A 9,196-nucleotide genomic window follows, 5' to 3' on the forward strand; every position below is an offset into this window, starting at 1 on the left:
AGTGGAGCGGAAAAAGAATGAATGATTAAATAGAGGAAGTGCAAACTGAACGTTCGCGATTAGAAAATCACAAGCGCTGTGTAATTAGTTCTGTCACAGTAATTACATCCAATAATCAAAGGATGAACACAATTGTTATTCTTATTTTTGTATTTAGTCTGTATTTTTTTTTCTTCTTTTTTTTACTATTGTCTGTTTTTCTTTAATAAAATAATGATAATTTAGAGAAACGGTTTTCTTTGACTTTTCCTTTTAATTAAATGCATCCAATAATCAAAGGATTGTCAACATTGTTATTCTTATTTTTGTATTTAGTCTGTTTTTTTTTGTTTGTTTTTTTACTATTGTCTGTTTTTCTTTAATAAAAATAATAATAATAATTTAGTCTGTATTTTTATTTTTATTTTTGTGTTTTCGTGTTTTGTTCTTTCATTTAAAAAAAACAATAATAATTTAGTGAAACTGTTTTCTTTTTCTTTTCTTCTTTTTAGTATGTTCATATCTGAGCTGATTAGCATTAACATTACTGCTAAATAATGTGTTCATTGTGATTAATTGTAGCCCTTTTTAAGCTTACTTTATTGTTTTTTTTTTTGTCAGGAAAAATGTGCAAACGTGTTAATCTACAATCTGCTTTGCACCAGATTTAGCAAGGATCTACTTCCTGTCTGAAGTCTGGGCAGGTGCGCACAAAAGGCAAAAAAGGCACAATATCAAAAGTGGGTCAGCTCATAGTAAAGCAAACATCAACACAATTACAAATGCTCTACAATTCAACACGACTTCATTGAACAGCAGTTTTTGTATGAATTATGGTCATTTTAAGAGATTTCACTGTTACAAAAGTGTTATCTAGACCAATATACATCACTTTTAAGCTCCAACACAGGCCGATAATTTGTCTGAGTCAACCTGCTGCCTAAAGAACACACAGAAAGACTGCCCAGAATATAACTTCACTAATCTTTTCTCAAGTTGGTGCCGATACAGTGCTGTACATGAGTTTAGTAGTAAATCTAAATGATGCAATTTCAGGAAAATAGTCAAAATTGGCCCTACGTATCGGCTCAAGAATGACAGACATCGGTTTCTCCGGAATCTAAACAATCTGTATCAGCATCTGCCATGAAAAACCCCACATCTGACTTATAATACAACATACTCTGGAGAAAAATACTCTTGTCATTCATTTAGAGCTCACAAACATGCTCTTAAGATAATGTTTAATCTGATATTTCCTGGTCCTCTCATATGACTGCTCCTGAACATGTTTAAAACCAAATATTTATCAGAAAATCTAGTTAAATGTTGCCAAAATTCTTCAGCCTTGTACATAAACTACTAAAAGAGGATATATAATGTTTATCAAAGTTTGCTTGTCCTGTGATGGGCCACACACATAAACACGACCCACGAACTTGTGGTATAATGATCATGGCTTTGGTGCTTTTGGGAGCTGCAGTGTTTGATGCCGTGAGGCGTCCCGCTGTGAAAGGGCCCAATTCCAAAAACAAGAGCTGCCTGACTTTGTTTAAACTGACTACAGAACGGAAACGTGCGCCCTAGTGGTGACAAGAGGGACTGCAACGAGGATAGGGATTTTGAGATTATTTTGCTGTTGTTTTTGCTGTTATTTTGCTGGATACTTCTTCATTTATTTATTAATTAACCTATATTTAACAAGTTAGGACTCCAATAGAAACCAGAATCTTTGTCAATGTTGACCTGGGCCAAAGTGAACTACAACAAAGAAAACATTAACACACTAAAACCATAAAAACACTGTAAGAGATTAAAACTCGACTCAATTTAAAAGTGCAGACAATGTTCATAGGATTCTCACTCTTTGTTGTTTTAAATTAGTGCGTTACACCCTTTAAAATATTTACTAAAGATGAACATTTTGTAATATGCTGATGTGTTCACAGTGAATACATGTTTCAAAGATGTATTTTTTAGCTTAAATAATTAAATGAATGCGAGATAGACGAGTTGAACGCCAAATTATTTAACATTCCAGACAAAAAAAATAACATCTTCCATCAGAAATGTTACAAAGTGCACCTTTAAATCATCTTTTTCTCTATAAATGTTGTGCTAAAAACATATTTGCAAAAACAGATAAGAGTGTGGGCCAGTGTTAAAAGGAAATCAAAGTCTTGCACTTTATTCTTTGAACAGCTATGTTTTGTCATTCATTCATTCATGTCATTCACAATATTAGTCCATGTCTTTTTTATCAAATCCAATCAACATCATTTTAATTGATGAAGCCAGTAGAAGATATCAGCAAAAAGAGAGAAAAACAAACACTTTCTGACAATTTTTCTAAAGTAAATCTGCTTTTTGCAACTGAACTCTTCAGTTTGTTTGTTTCTTTGTTGAACTTACATGTTTTTGATTCACATTATAATATCCTGCATGGTAAAAACACACTCTGGAGTTGGTAAAAAGATCATAATTGCACTAAATACAGACCTCACAATTCGACCACTTCCAGCAAAGCGTTGAGTCAATAACATGCGCTCTATGGTCTGTCTGCTTTAGAAAATAATCCCAAAGCTTTAAGTAGCAAGAGCTCAGCAAACAGACTGCTTTCCAGGCTCCAGAACAAACAGCGCATCAGGAAGAAGCGTATTACTAATATTCAGCTTTATATTATCATCAATTTGACTAAATTATCGTCCGCATTGAGGTTAATTAGATGTGCCAAAACAAGACATTTAGTTACAACAAATAGCATCAAATGGGGTTCTTTATTCCTCTAGCTCACGACAAAGATGTCAAGTTCATTTGTTCAAACATTAATTGTGATATTCAGGGCACAACATTATCATAAGGGATAAAAAATGATCAGTTTGACCATTTTAGAAGCAAAATTAGGTCATTTCATAGTTGTTAAATCCTGATGTTTCTTGTTTCTTTTCAAATAAATACGACACTGGGTCTTACTTTGAAATTAAACTAGTTCTTTTTAAGGGAAAATGCATTAAAGTTTCTTTTTTGTTCAATTAATGAGTACATTTTGTGTTTTTCCCTGTAGAATTGATTGTAAAATCAGCACTTGTGACAAAATGAGACCTGCGTACGCTGTCTGCGACTAATAACATTGCATTTGACTTCTATGTAAAAGGCGAAAGCAGCGCTCTGATTGGTTGACAGTTGTGCAGTGTGAAAATGTAAGAGTCAGAGCCGTAACACAAGCACACACTTGACATTCAGATTAAGCTCAACCAAAACAGTTAAAACTTTTGTTGCGAACGATTTGAAGCACATTTTTGTATCTTCCGCTTTCACAATAAGATTTCATTTTCACACCAGAAGCTTTAATTTCCCATGGCAACGATACGAACGACCACAAAAGCTCTTCTTAACAACATGCGAGCGCGTAACCAAGATTGCGTCATAATCGTATATATAAAATTAAGTCATTTCACAGTTGTTAAATCATGATGTTTCTTATTGTGCGACGTTATAGTTCCAACAATAGTGCACTGCCCTGAAATATGGCGGAGGAGCGATATTAATACACAAACAATGCATTTATGGGCTTCTGAATAAGCAAATCGTTTCTGAAAGCGAGCCTCGACCTTTACTGCGGCGCACGGACCTGTTGTCGCGGCGCACTACAGACAGAATGATACAACAAAGTCACGCTGGGCTCCCCGCTGAGCGCCGCGTTTGGGTTATTCTGTCCTGCAGCCTCCGGCGCGTTCACCTTTTGCTCTCGGAAATGTCTCACTCTTCAAAACACCCGAGCGCTTAACCAATGCAAGTGAAGCGGTTTAAAGACGCGGCAACCGGGGGGAGGGAGTCGAGATTATTCGGTTCATCGACAATCGCGATACAGGTCACCGTGTTGTGCCTCGAGAGGAGAAATAAAGATAAAATTATTGAATGTGTTATGATAAAAACTACAAAATAAGAAGTGTGAGCGTTTTAGACTGAAAAAATAAGACAAAATGATCCTTTATTGTCCACACATGGCGTTACAACGCAGTAGATACAGAGGAAAAGGACAGAAAACTAATAGGAAGTTTAAATCTCTTAATAGAATAATGATAACTCTTATGAACAAAGACAAAAACTCTTATTAACAAAACTCCTGTAAACAGGTCCTCTCATATCTTAATAGGGAATAGAGGGAAGAAAATAAAAATAAAGATAAAATAAAATAATAAAAATAGCTGGCATAAGACAAATAATACTAATACTAATGGTAAAGTAAACACTCTTATTAACATCAGTTGCGTATGTATGACAGTAATTGCACATGAATATGACGGTATTGCACATGGTTAAGTAGTTTGAATCCAAAAAAGTATAAATGTAATATACTTTTTGTGTTTAGGTCACTTTATTTTACTTTAAGGTTGCTAGAAGTATAGATATCAGATAATCAGATACTAATCAATACTAAAACAAGTATTGGTTAAAATAAATCACATCAATTTGACATTTTGCGAACAGTTTTAGGAATTAGCTTGAGCTTTATCAGAAAAGACCACATAATACAAAGAAAGTAGTCTTGTTTTGTGTTGAAAACGGCAATCCATTGTCTATATGTAAATCGCTATTGAGTCTATTCCTTGAGTTTAAGAGAAAAAGCCATAAGTTTGCAGATAGCGCGCTGATATGGGAAAGAATCAATCTAAAAGTTATGTGTCCATCCCGGAGAGGCCTGTCATGCTGGCAACGTCAAATAAATATGGGAAAGAGTGTCTGGAACGCTATGTATGTGGTAATCTGTCATTTCTTTGTGATTTTAATAAATTTTCCCTGTTGTGTGAAGCACTTTGAATTACCTTGTGTATGAAATGTGCTCTACAAATAAACTTGCCTTGTCTTGCCTTGCCATGTATCACTAGATAATGCCAATAAAATCGAATTATCGTTGTTCGCTGGCGGTGTCCACAACCCCGAACATCGCGACGCACACATTTTTCGCTAAGGTGACATCCTATTCTTGGAGTCTTTGTGATATTCGGTGTGCTTCCCGCCGCTACGCGCATCCCACACGCCGGCATCTCGGTCTTGAATGATTTCACAGTGGCTGCGCAGGGAGCATAAAGGAGACCAGCTTCAGACGTGAAAATGAACACACATGCACATTTGCCCATCCCCCCTATGCACTGTCTGCACCAGAGAGGATTATAATAGGCCGAGGAGGTGCACACTTAGTCATTTGATGTACTTAACGACAACAACACAAAACAACACCGGATACTAGTGAGATTTGCTCAAGGAAAAGGGACATATATTGAAGAGTTACTGTTGTGTACTTAAAGAAGTGTCGTCTTTTGTTGATCGGTAGTGGTTGTTTACTTGGTTTGTTTCTTGAATGTGCTGATGTCCCTCCTCACGATGGGGGGAGGAGCAGCTTTGCCGTATCAGTTACAAAGGACGGCGTTGGAAATATCGAAAGGGGGGAAATCAAACATGAATCGGATTGTTTACCGCGTCACATTAGCAACGGGGTGGCTATTTATGCCATCTGAACCCAGGTTTTAATGCTTTATTCACTTTAGTTTTCAAATTAATCAGACACTGGCTTTTACTTTGAAATTAAACTAGTTCTTTTTTAGGGAAAATGCATTAAACTTTCTTTGTTGTTCAATTAATGAGTACATTTTGTGTTTTTCCCTGTAGAATTGATTATAAAAACAGCACTTGTGACAAAATGAGACCTGCGTACGCTGTCTGCGACTAATAACATTGCATTTGACTTCTATGTAAAAGGCGAAAGCAGCGCTCTGATTGGTTGACAGTTGTGCAGTGTGAAAATGTAAGTGTCAGAGCCGTATCACAAGCACACACTTGAAATTCAGATTAAGTTCAACCAAAACAGTTAAAACTTTTGTTGCAAACGATTTGAAGCACATTTTTGTATCTTCCGCTTTCATAATAAGATTTTATTTTCACACCAGAAGCTTTAATTTCCCATGGCAACGATAAGAACGACCACAAAAGCTCTTCTTGACAACATGCGAGCGCGTAACCGAGATAATTGCGTGATAATCGTATATGTATTTAAGCTTAAAAGCACCTACTACGAATGTCAATGTCCATAAATACATAAACAACCGTATACCTAAATTACTACAGTGTTATAATATAAAATAACCCTGAACATATGACAGTGCTGAAGTGTGGGTCAATCTTCTCTCTGCAGTGGAACCAATCACTGCACAAGCGGCGACTGATGCTAATAGCACTTTACGGGTTATTACATGGAAACAACAATTCGGCGTTTGAAGACGGATCAATCAAACCTTTCCAAGCGGTTGTCTGTCCTTTAATACAGAGAGAAGACGAGGCGAAGTACAGGCTGCAGACGCGTGAAGCAACTGGCTCTACCATAAAATACAGGATAATAAGTGAGCGAAAGAAATATTATAATAAAAATTTGGAGTGTCTAGAGACTTGAGCATTTTACGTGTCATATCTAAAGCAATGGGTTCATTCACACATGTATCGATTATGAGGTGAATTCAAAAGGAAAATGATGTTAACATGTTTAATCTCGTCATCTATTGTGATAAAAATAAGATTAATGATAAGGTACCATAATATGTGTACAAAAAATAGACGAAATCCACTTAAGAAGAATAGATTTTTAACATCCATTTTCACTTAAACACTACAGGACTATTCGAATATGGACTCAACTGAGAAAGATATACATCTGAAATATATATATTGATATTTGTCTATAATGCAATTGGAAACGTCCTCTGTAAATACAAGTTTTCATCATGTAATGCCAACATTATATTCATTTCGCTGACATATTAAAGACAAATACAAACCAAAACACTTTAATTAATCAGGTCTAGAGTTGGATTGGATTAGCAACAAATACTTATGTGGGTTAAGTACAAGATTGGAAAGGTTGCTGTCTGTTGGGTTGATCTTTATAGCCTTTCTCGTATAAATCTATGCATGCAAGCGCAGACTGGACCATTTTGACGTTCCACTTGAAAGCTTATGTATTGAGTAAAATCGTAATAATAAAGAAATGCATTTAGTCAGTGTCTATATTCAATAACACGGAATGCACTGAGGGGATTTTGCTTCTTTTTTCTTGTTGCTAGACACAAACACCAACAAAAAAAAAAAGGAAGAAGCCTGACTGTGACCAGCCTCATTGTGGATGCCAGGACCAGCCTTTGCCCTCTTTGGATGACTCACCACAACAACAGCAGCAGCAGCGAGACACAACCCAATAAAACCTGATGTGTTCATTCCCAGCGCTGCGGCTCCTCACGTCCTTCTGCACTCACATCATTCCTCCACGTCCTCCACACTGCAACAAAACCGACCCCGAGCATCGCGCAAACAAAAGAAAAGCAATCTGTGCATAATGCTATAGATTCTGACTCACTATTGCACGAGTCAAAATTGTCTTGCTTTGGCCCCATCCAGCGGTGCTGAGCAGTATGACCGTGCAAAAACCGCCCGACCGTGAGCGCACATTTTCTCTTTGTTTTGTCAATGGGTTTCGTGACATTGACAATAGCCAACGCGCACAGTGTCACAAAATTAAAAAAAAAAATCACAGCAATGCGGGTTCCATCACGCGTTTATGACATTGCACTTGACACTTTGACTGACTCATCCATTGACTGATTGCTAATTACTATTCCTGGCTTTGCGCTCTTTTCTCGTCCCCCCCCCTCGCGCGCGCGCGCTCTCAGCATTTCTTTGCACAGGAAAGATAAGTGTCTGCCGCAGAAGCCCGGTCTGGTAAATATTTCATTGGCCTCAGTCACCTCCTATCCACTCCAGTCAAGCCTTAACTGTGAGTAAAAAAAAAACCGTGAGGGAGAGTGGAAGACATGGACTTAAGACACTGGAGAAGCGCCGCTGCAAAGACAAAACACGCATTGCTGACGTTGTTTTGCACTACAGTGACAGAATGGAAGCGGGATCGTGTGTTTTTCGTGCAATGGCAAGCGCAAAACATCTCAATTTGACCCCCAAAAACGCGCGTGAAAATGGTACAAAATTGGCTCACAATGCATCGCGCTCCTGATTGGCGGAGTCACGCTTTCATCGCGCGTCTCCAAATCACTACTAATTATTATTACGCGCGTTTTAAAATAAAATGCACCCCTTCAATCTGCAAAATGTGTGAGATAACGGTGCAAAGGGTGGGATAATAGATGCTTTATGCGCGCTGGGGTGTTTACGGGACCGAGTGTTCAGCGGTGGAGGGCGGGAATAAGGTGGGAGGTGGGCTCCTTTGTCCCCTCCGCGGCAGCCCCTCACTCCCACACGGCGTGAGAAGCAGAGAAAGCCTCGTAATCTCGCTGGAGAAACCGATCCCAATTCACATTTACGTGCGCGAGATCGTTACATAGCGCTGTGCACAATGTGAGACAAAGTAAAGTTGGATTTGAAACGGTTGTGGCGTCAAAAAACACACCAAAAAAAAAACGTGTGGAGCTGCACAAACCGGTGCTATGAAAAGTTCAAAACGTGAAAGAAACAGTGCTTGGAATGACTTTTATTGTGCTGGTGAACGCGGGTGATGTGTGCACAAAGCGATCGCGCGGGGGGAGACATGTGTTTTATTCGCACGCTTTTGACGCACGGGACGGAGCATTCCCGTCACGCGCGAAGAACCCCCCTGTCCCAAAAAAAAAACCAAAACAGCTTCTAAAATAAGCAATAATGCAAACGTGAAGGAGAGGAAATCCTTAGAGACTTAACGACGGGGCACTCGTACACAAACAACAGAGTAGTAAGCCAAACACTGCAGACAGATTAACGCAAAGCCGCGGCTGACGTGACGGGCGCATCCAAGCGTAGTAAAAAAAAAGAGCCCAAAACGGTTCGCTCATTATTATGATCCGGGGAAAGGACTTGGGGCGGTGTATGGGGGTGTGTGGGGGACTTACCCGATTTCCTTCACGTCCGCGATCGCTTGTTTCGGGCTAAAAACAGTGGGTCCACATCGCGGTGCGTCCCCCCCCGTCTCCGACACGGCAAAAGAAAGCTTCAATCGTGGCGTTCGCGCGTGGACATATGGGGTCTGCTCTTGTACTGTAGTAGTAGTAGTAGTAGTAGTAGTAGTAGTAGTAGTTGTAGACGGGACCTCTTGAGTGGATACTATGCGTGTGTCAGGATGAAACGCCTTTTCTCCTCCGCGAGCTGCATTGTTGACATTGGCTTCATGACGTCATGCGGGCCC

General features: G+C 38.8%; 2 protein-coding genes across 3 annotated transcripts in view; both read right to left on the reverse strand.

Moving 5' to 3' along the window:
• Positions 1–8,993, reverse strand: part of LOC140371107 (transcription regulator protein BACH2-like) — a 66,599-nt gene extending 57,606 nt beyond the window's left edge. The window contains exon 1 of the mRNA XM_072458407.1: positions 8,904–8,993. The gene's annotated coding sequence lies outside the window, so the exon portion shown is untranslated. The remainder of the gene's footprint in view (positions 1–8,903) is intronic.
• Positions 1–9,196, reverse strand: part of LOC140371108 (mitogen-activated protein kinase kinase kinase 7-like) — a 298,187-nt gene that overhangs the window by 259,595 nt on the left and 29,396 nt on the right. The gene's annotated exons all lie outside the window — the stretch shown is intronic.

This window comes from Eucyclogobius newberryi, unplaced genomic scaffold (genome assembly GCF_026437365.1).
Source record: "Eucyclogobius newberryi isolate DKJ021-1_F unplaced genomic scaffold, fEucNew1.0.hap1 SCAF_21, whole genome shotgun sequence".
Taxonomy (NCBI): domain Eukaryota; kingdom Metazoa; phylum Chordata; class Actinopteri; order Gobiiformes; family Gobiidae; genus Eucyclogobius; species Eucyclogobius newberryi.